The sequence below is a fragment of the Betta splendens genome, chromosome 10 (genome assembly GCF_900634795.4).
Source record: "Betta splendens chromosome 10, fBetSpl5.4, whole genome shotgun sequence".
NCBI classification, from domain to species: Eukaryota; Metazoa; Chordata; class Actinopteri; order Anabantiformes; family Osphronemidae; genus Betta; species Betta splendens.
In genome coordinates, this window is record NC_040890.2 from 8,057,639 (window position 1) to 8,067,279 (window position 9,641).

At 47.2% G+C, this 9,641-nt stretch overlaps 1 long non-coding RNA gene across 1 annotated transcript; it reads right to left on the bottom strand.

Annotated features, from left to right (window-relative positions):
* Nucleotides 1-1,730: 1,730 nt before the first annotated feature.
* Nucleotides 1,731-9,432, bottom strand: LOC129604770 (uncharacterized). Its single transcript, XR_008695965.1, has 3 exons — nt 8,432-9,432; nt 8,152-8,250; nt 1,731-7,289 (listed from the first exon to the last, which is right to left on the bottom strand). It is a non-coding gene; the product is annotated as an uncharacterized LOC129604770 (long non-coding RNA).
* Between the last annotated feature and the right edge of the window lie 209 nt (nt 9,433-9,641).

Genomic DNA, 9,641 nt, shown 5'->3' on the forward strand with positions numbered 1-9,641 from the left:
TTTTCCTTTCTTGCTAAAATATTGGATTTTGTAGCGCATTCACTTTGATTTACTACACTGTCATTAACAGTATCAGTTCCAGACACAAACTCGCGCCAGTCTCACACATTACACACTCTCCACTTCAACAACCAATTTCTTCTCATTAAACTGGAAATTTACATATTTAACATAAGATATATTGCACTGGTGCATATTCATAACATAATTACATTTGCTAAATATTAAAAACAAATCTTATTTGCAATTTGGTTGCAGAGGAACATTCGCTTCTACGGGCGGTTTTGTGTTTGTTATTGACTGATGTCTCCAGTGAAGCAAGTTCACATGAATAAAGGCTCATCACCAAACATTTTACTTGTCTTAGACAAAAAAAGGCTTTTTGTTCATGTGCATTCAGTGCAAGCTCTTAGTGTGTGGACCTGCGTGACAGCATATGACTGCATCTGCAGCAGCAACAGAGGAAGCGTGTGTTCCTGCCTGTGTCTGCTCGGTGCTGTGGGGGGGTGAAATTCGAGGAAAGGCTAAACACAAGCGCTGCATGTGGAGCTCTGCCTGATCCGTGTGGGGGTTTTCGTGCCCGCGTGTCGCCTAATGCAAATTGTGCCGAGTGTCGGGCTTCCTCCCCGGTCCGGTGCCGGTCCGGTGCCCGGTGCGTCAGCGCCTGCGGTGAAGGGCCGCGCACCGACATCATATGCATTTGGATGAAATGAAAGCTCGTATGCGTGAGTGTTCTGGCAGTTCAGACGAGAACAGCATGGGGCCAAAATTACTCCCAGACAGGCTATTTATACCGTGGGCTACTTCCCTCCTCATCACAAGACCGTGCTTATATGACAGTTTAGAATGCAGCGCTAGACTGGGGAGCATTCTATACCAGCGTTAAGAATATTTTAGACTCGGCTTCGTGTATTTAAAATGGTTAAAGGGGTAAAAACAAATCCCAGAAGGATTTTGTGAATCTGAATCCTACTTCCTATGAGCCGCCTGCCTTGACGACGCGTCTCGGTGCGTAGTCCTGCATTACATGAGTGTAGGTTGGAATTGGAGCGATCATTCCTGTCGATCGCTGTCTCCGTTTCAGGCCCGCGCTGCAGTATTTCTGACTCAGAACACTATGTAACTGGCCCGCAGGCGGGAACAGAAAGGCCCCAGCGCGTCCGCCCAGTTCTGCGAACGCCCGTAGAGCCGTCTTCAGGTGACATCATGCGAGGCATGATGCAAAAGGTGAGCTATTTCCACGGCGGTTCAACATGACACCGCTCGCGAATGCACAAACAGCTGCGGCTCCGAGAGGCGCGGGGGGTTGGGGGGGCGGTAGTGGCGCCGAGCGGAAAAGCGGGATTTAATGAAGCCGGCGACGAACGCACGCCTGAGTGGAGCCCTCAAATTGGAGAGTGCTCCGGTAATTGCGTTCGCGAGACGCCGCGCGCTGCACTGCGCTATCTGGCTTCCTGCAGGTGTCAAGCAAGGCAGCTTCAAACCGCTCACGTTCCCATTCAACACAGGTTCGATTTTTAGGGGTTGTAGCAAGCAGCGCCAAAAAGTTCACCAAATAACAGGAGAAAAGGAAGTTAGTCTAATTGATGAGTTCATCCCCATACGCTCTCTGGGTGGATGATGGAAACCAACTATCTCAATGCAGCACAAACATTATAGGAGAGAGCGGAAACATGGATCCTCTTATGCAACGTAAGTGAGATGTAAAACTTGACTTTCTGCCCCACATGTGTTAGTGATGACGCTTCAGCCAAGAACGCGTGCTCCAGCTGCGTGTTTGGGCCCGGTTGCCTGGATCCGGCCACTCCTCCACTCCACCACAGCCGCTTTGTTTATATCGATCCGGGCGCTCGGGTCGCGGATGAAGATGACTCACCGCTTCCCTCCGCGCTCACCTTTATTGCTGCTCTGCCCGGTTGCCATGCCCACGCGGATGCACGCGGCGAGCAGGGGGTTCGGCAGAGACGGGCGCTGACCTCGTCGCCGCTTACGCAGACGGAGAGGATCAGGCGCGAGATGGGCAAAAAGCGCAACGTTTAATGGCTCCCTGGGAGCAAGGCTCCAAAAAGCACCGTCTGCCCCTAAAACGGGAAAAATATTCTTCCATTAGTGGTAGAACAACACGTTTCCCCTCCACTGTGTGCGAAGAATAGTTATAAAAGCTGCGAGATTTTTTTTTTTTTTTTTATGCCGCACGACAGAACTGATTTTCATTTTCGAGTCACAGCCCTGGATAGAAGCAATTAAAACGCCCTCTATTCCTGGAGCACACAAAGAACATTGGCTGCCTGCGGAGAACGTGTGCCGTCGCTGGTCTCACACATGTCTTCATTAGGACAATCAGAGTCATAGAGAGAGGACACTTGGCATGGGGTGAAACCAAATCATAACATCAGAATCTAAAAACAGGACCTTAAGTCCGGGTGCGGTGTCGAACTCTGCAATGCAAATTAAATCACTCACAATGTAGGATGAAACGAGCGGACGGCCACAAGAACTCCTCCTAACAGATTCAAGCTCCTACGGCTGAAGTGTGAGCGAGGGCGCGTACGCTGGAGCAGCTGGGTTTCTCAGTCTGACGGCCAAAAGTTCAAATTTGGCCTCATCAGAGCGTAAAAACGTCTTGCAGTCCACTTCTTCCCCCACATGCTCCCTCATCAGCTAGCTGAGATTTAATATGACCTGCACTCTGTGCATGTGGCAGCTTGGCTTCTCTGCAGAGGACACATGTCTCGCTCTCTAGTCACATTTAATGAAGCAGATTTACAAGGCAGGGCCTGTTCCTTATTATCCAGCGATGGATTTAACTCCACACTAAATGTGCATCCATCCCCCTTAAAAGATATTCAGTCGTCTTCATCAGCCAAGTTTAAATGCCTTTCGTACTACACCACGAAACAAACTGTGCAGCCTCTGAATAGTCTGTGATTATTTAGGTGAGTTACAAAATGTCGGCGCACCAGTAGAAAAAAAAAAAACCCTCAAATGTCACAAATTACATTGGAGAAAAAGAAATCTCACCGCTCTTAAAGTCAGAACCCGTGGTGACACTGGAGTTACAGTAAGCGCCAGCAGGATGACGGGTGATTTGTGACTTCCTTCACTGTGATTCAGGTCTAGCTTCGATCAAAGCTGGAGGCTTCGCTGCACGGAACCGACGTCGCCGGGGCGCCGACGAAGCCAAATAAATGTTATCAGCGTCGTGTGTTTGATGACTGGGACGCGGAGTGATGTGGAGTCATAACAGTTCAGAGCCAGCGTGTTTGTGCCCAGCGCTGCTCTGATGATTCACTTGGTCTCATGTCCGAAGGATGTGACGAGTAGCTCCGTCCACCGCAACCACTCACGGAGGCAGTCGATCGTCAGAAACCTCGCCCTTAAGCGTTTTTGAGCCGTGCTTCACGGTCTGTATATGGAAGAGAAAGCAGACGCACACACACTGACATCTGCCTGGACTGTGACCTGTGCTTGTTGTAACCGAACATCTGTAATATCACTTTGACCTAAGTAGTGGTTTGTCTTATCTGCAGCGTGTTCCTGACTGATAAGAGATGTAAATACTAACCAAACCTGCACTGTTGAACTTCAACTTATACGAGGCGTTTAGGGCCCAGTGGTGATAAAAGACAGTTAAAACAAGAAGCAGGTCTTTGCAGTTTGAGGACAGAGCGGCCGCGGGACATCTCAGTTCTGCTCCTGAGCGAAACCCGGACTTTGGGGCGAGCGGCGCGCGACTGACTGTGCTGCAGAAGAGCACCAGCCTCTGCACACGCTCCCCCATTCGGGCTGGAGGACGGAGGACGTGACAGAGGGACACCGTTGTTTCACGGCCCCCGAGTCATGTGTTGTTAACAATGAGGAGCTGTTTCATCACGCCGCCTGCCACTTCACGTTAAACACAGCGCGACCTTGCGGCTCGGCTCGGCCCGACTCGCTCTGAGCAGCGCCGCGCGCCGCTTAATGAAAATGCAGCCGTAAGCGTCGGGCCCTAATGCCGCTAATGCCAAAGTTTTGCATCAAAAGGACTTTTTGATGCACTTCAGAAGTAGAGTTCCATCTTCACTCACGTTCCACGGCGCGTGAAAACGGGCCCGACTTCAGGGAGCTGGCAGCGAAGCCGACATCTGCAACCGAAACACCCGAGGCTGCGTCAGTGAGGATCGCCCGCCTTCTTTCCTCGCTGGTATGCAGTCATTTGACCACAGGCTGTACGGTCTGAAGCTATAGAGTTTTTTTGGAGTGATGAAGTGAGGCAGCAAAGAACAGGTGTGACTTATTTATGGAGAAAACGCCCAAAATCCAAGGGTGGCACAGTTTCAGACAACGCTGAGATACAGCATTTTTTCCAGAAACTGGCCTCTGTGCTGTTAAAGCTCCTCCGAGCTCTAGTGGAACCAGTTAACAGTCTGTGAAAAAGGTTTAATTTTGTATTTATATACATTTTATATGTGTCTTGCTCCAGCATGCATTGGATGCTTCACAAGAAGTCATAAAAGCTTCTTTTTTTTACATTTTAGGACACAGAGTACAAATCTTTAAGTGAATAGTGTAATTGCTGAATATTCAGCAGACCATTTAGCTGAATATTCCCTCGTGAAACCAGCTCCGTCTTCCTTTTTTCTCCTGACCTCTTGACAAATAAATAACCTTTTGACCCTCTGAAGGTTGTGACTATTATTTGTTCATGTCGGCAAAGCGTAACATTTACTGGCTGAAGTCCCAGCATCACTGCTATCAGCTGGACCTGTAAACACAGTTCCACAGAAACGAAATCAGTCCATTTGGGCCACAGCCACCACTACTTGCCTTTATTTAAGGGATTTCGTTTTACTCCCAGATGCACATCTTCGAAACAGATGTTAAAATTTTGAGAGGAATATGCTGCAGTGTGTTGACACACCCTTAATTAGAATCCAATTATTACAGTACTTGATCAATAAATATCACAAAGCAAATAACTCACTCATGAACACATGCAGAGGTGAACACAGTTTTGCATAAAATGGCCACATGATCATGATCACATTTGCATCATATCACAGTATTTGAATATGACAGTCTAATAAAAAAGCACTGAAAACAGAACAGTGGAATGGACACATTAAACTAATGTACTATAGAGAATATCAAGATCTGTCGACCTTTTTGACATTTGAATCAACCTGTGTGTCATAAAGTCAAAACAAATGAACACTGATCATGTTTTAATCTGGGTGAACAGGATACAGCCGCATGTGACCATACACATGTGGCTGTAGATTTAACAGCAGCGTGTTCTGCCGCTCGTTCTGCAGAAATGGCATTTATTAGTGGGAGCTCAGGGAGACAGGTCCCAGCTTGCGGTGCTACATGTACAGTAGCAATGCATTACCGGCTGTTTCAACCACCAACTGTAGGTGACTTCCTTACAATAATGTCATTGGACCATCAAGGTGTTTTAACTGGTTAACTGGTCAACACAGACTGAATTTGGAGCTCAGTGGCAGTAAATGTTGTAGTGTTTCTTAGTTGTTATAATTTTTTATCTGTTTTTATCATTAATGAAAAAAAATATTGGACAGCAGCCTCTTTTTTTGTATTGATGAGTTGCATCCAACCCTTGGATGGTCGCCGCTGCTCTTTGTTACAGATTTTTTAAATGTTTACACTTACTGTATATCTGTACAATAAATATTTAGTTTAGGTTCGTCACTATCTAGTAACAATCACAGCCAAGACAGACTTAATAAAATATCTCGGTGTGTGTCAAATCCACTTCAGCTCAGGCGCATGCTTCCTATCAAGCCTTGAATCAAGCCGTGAGTTTTTCCACCCAGGTTCTGTGCCAATCGCACATTATCCAACCCCTGACATGAATAATGCAGCTTTTTAATTCTAAATTTAACTGAAAGATGCATTAGCAGAATCTCTAATATCAGTGTTGTGTTCCAGAGGAGAGCTGATATAATTATCAAATCTGATTGCTCTCCATCTCCACCATCATCTCTGACGCGCTGTTTACGAAATGGGAATCAAAGGCATAATAGGCCGACATACACCTGCTCCCTCACCTGCATATAAATGGGAATATTTAGACGAAGACAAAACCGCATCCCAAAGAACGAGAGTGGGAGCTCACGACAAAGGAGCAGGATGCTGGAGGCTCATCCTTTCATTTCATAATGGCTGAGTAGACTGTTAGAAATGTTAACCTGGTTCAATACTGAGCTAGTTTTAGAGTTGGAAAAACGAGCTGCACTGTGAAGGGGTCACAACACAATGTATAGGAGTGAATCTGCCTCCAAGCACAAAGATCCTGTGCGGGAGCTGCCTGCGTCTGGTAGATGCTACACACATTACAGTAAATCACTGCTGCTGTATTTTTGTTACAAAACACAAATTACACTGATGTAAGTTTCTCCCTGACGGCGATCACTACGTCTGGCAACAAACTCGCTCAAACGCATGTTGCATATCGAGAGTTCAACGTCAATTACCACAGTGCTTCTAGAACTGCCCGTCTTAGCTTCTAAAAACAGATTCTACTCAAAGTGACATGTTTTTTGCGCTGCAAACCATTAAAAGTTGATTTATGATGATAAACAGAGTTCACCGCTCTGCAGTGAAGAGTCTGTCTTCGTTAAAAGTCTTCTTCCTGCTCTTAATTCGTCGGAGCGCTGCTTGTCGTGGCAGAGTTGCCGAATGTTAAATGTGACGAACCGCTTATCTAAGAAGAGATTAAAATACCTGAGCACACAGGAAGTTATTACAGAGGAGACAAAATAAACATTCATCTGTAATTAATGGAGACGGAGAAAAACCACACGGTCTTTGAGGGAGCACATAGTGTGTTTCCTATGAGGCAAATGTTCCAGTGTGAAACAGCAAAGACAGACAGAAGTGGTCGGCACAAATACTGTGTCATCTTTGTTCGCCCACACCGCAATTCACCACTAGCACCGCTGGGATGATTAAGAGGCAGCAGCAACTCAGCTTGTTTCCTAAGCTCATTCAAAAATGATTAATCCTAACAGAGGACCGCGAGGAAGGAGCGACACCTCTGGCCTGCTAACGGGAGGCACAGTAGCTCAAGTTCATGTTGGCTGAGAAATAAATGAAGAAAATAGCCCCCACCTGCATGCAACAGAACCAGAACCAGCCCAAGACTTACAGTATCGTTAATACACAGGAGTGGGTCCAGTGAAGGTTTAGACTCGCAGAGAGGTGAAGACCTCCACAGCAGTGCAGCGTTGCTACTGTACAAACATGCTGGAGCCGACGGCCTGGGACGACAGGCGTGAACGCTGCTCCTGTGGAGGAGAGGCCGCCAACATGTTATGACTCCATCTAGACAAACACACTGAGGACAGGGTTCACAAAAACATAGTGGGACAGATCGAGTTGATGCAGACGTCCTGGATGTCTGACGTTCCACTGGTGCAGCATCTCAGCTCGTCCAGTCCTGCACTCCGCTGTGTCGGCCTGCACTAAATATAAATGCTTAATCCAGTGCACAGGTCACTAAGTCCTGTTGATCCCTTAATGTGTTTGACAGCGTTTGACCACTGTCCAGCCAAGTCGTAGCTGAATATAACCCGGACAATCAAGTGCGACTTGCTTCAATTACACATGGGCGTGTTTTCTAGCAACGCGCTCTTTGAGGGGAACCTGTAGTTCACAATGGAACGTATTGGTTTTGGTATTGGAACGTAAACGGTGCTGGGCGTTGGCTGAAGGAGCGCTGTAGCGAAGCTGCCTTTGTGGAGCCGACAGGACATCACGGCCTCTGTCGCCCTTCGCGTTTGACGTTGCTATGGCAGGACGGCCATGTGCTCGGGTTCGACCCGCTGAGGCTTCGTGGCACGCGGCCAGGATCCCGGAGGAGAGCTCGGACTTTTGCCCTGTGCTACTGTAAGAACGCCAGCACGCGCACATTCGTTTGCTGGGAACAGAGGAAGAAAGTAAATAAGAAGCGATATCGGCGTGGAGCGGGGGCGCCGCGCGCGAGGCTCGGAGATAACGGCCAGGTCAAAGGTCAAGCTATTTGAAGCATTTTTTGTGGATAACGCAGGCGGACACAGAGAATAGCACATGAAGGGAAGCGATGTGAGTCGCTGATCTTGGCGAGTCTGCTTTGATGCACACGGACACAAACACAGACAAGTCACTGACCTCACGGCGAGGCTGTTATCCAAGACCATGAGCTCTGCTTGAGCCCGTTTTATGGTGCAGCACCACCCACAGATTAAAGAACAGCCAAAATGTTCCTTCCTGGGAAAACGGGAAGACGTTCGGAGCTTAATGAAACGCCCGTGTGGTCCACTGAAACTAATCCCGCCCTTTTTAATATCACAAGTCTTGGCTTAAGGCAGAGGAGTAATCCAAGTGTTGAATGCAGGGTAAGAAAGAATGTGAGCCAATATCACAACATGCCCTGAAATACATGACTCACCGTCGTAATAAGGTGAAGTATGCGAAGGCTACGTGTTTGGAGGGCGACCCAGCACTTCTCATCCTCTCAATCAAGGCAACGCAAAAATACCAGTTATTGTATTGAATAAGTTGCCAATCAGGACATAACCTCTCTCTCTCTCTCTCTCTCTCTCTCTCTCTCGCTCCCTCTCTACTTCCCCACAATAAGCTCTTGCTTTCAGTGCACAAAAGCAAAAATCAATGTCCAAAGCATTTTCTGGTGTCACTGCATTCTTCGCCTGATTGTTCCCCTTCCTTATTTTTCACCTATCGAAACAAAAAAAACGTCACTTCTTGCAAATCCTTGGACAAAAAAAAACAAAAAAGAGAAACTCTTTGCAGGACACAAAAGGCTGTTTGACGGACATTTTGATCACATTGATCTTCTTCCCATTTTGTTTTTTCCCTCTTTTTACCAGGTTTTTGGTTCAAATCGAGTCAGTGATTTGTTTCCTGAGAAGGAGCCTTGAACGCGCTGCAGGCAGCCTGAGAGGAGGCGATACCATGTCAGGGAAGGTGCCTCCAGCGCCTCCACAGCAGGCTGCCCCTCAGCGGGCCGCTTCCTCTGGGGGCGGGCGATAAACGGCCCGTTGTTTCCTGGGAGAGGACGATAGCGACGCGGTGGGAGGGGGCCTTCGTTAAGAACTCGCCGTCTCCACCTAAAACTTACTTAACTTTGGGATTTGTATTAGTTTGCTTTTACTAGAGGTCGCTGTCGAGTCGGTCTGATTTCAAGTCTAAAGTTATGAGTTACGCGCTGGTACATTAATAAGTGGGAAAAGTCAACGGTGACTCAACCTTCCATCCTTCAGGGTTCACTCCTCTCAGACTTTTACACATTACTGCTCTTTAATAGCACTGCTGGACGCTTCATTATGAAATCTCTCAAACACAGAGACAAAAGATAATGAATGAATAAGTGGCAATTAGTCAAAGTGACGTGTGGAAAGCTATTATTCTACCTGTTCGACTTCGGCAGGGCCGTTTGTGCAGGAGGAACCCTTTCAAAATTCACATTTTCTAGGAGCGGCAGCATGAGTCAGCTGGTCGTCATCTGGAGGATTGATCCACTGTTTTGTTCCCCTGAACATGTTCTGAAGGTCAATTAAGAAAGAAGCTTTTTGAAAATAAAACTATTACATAATAAATCATCTTCAGGGGCACATTTTTCTTGTTTTCTGAGTGACTTA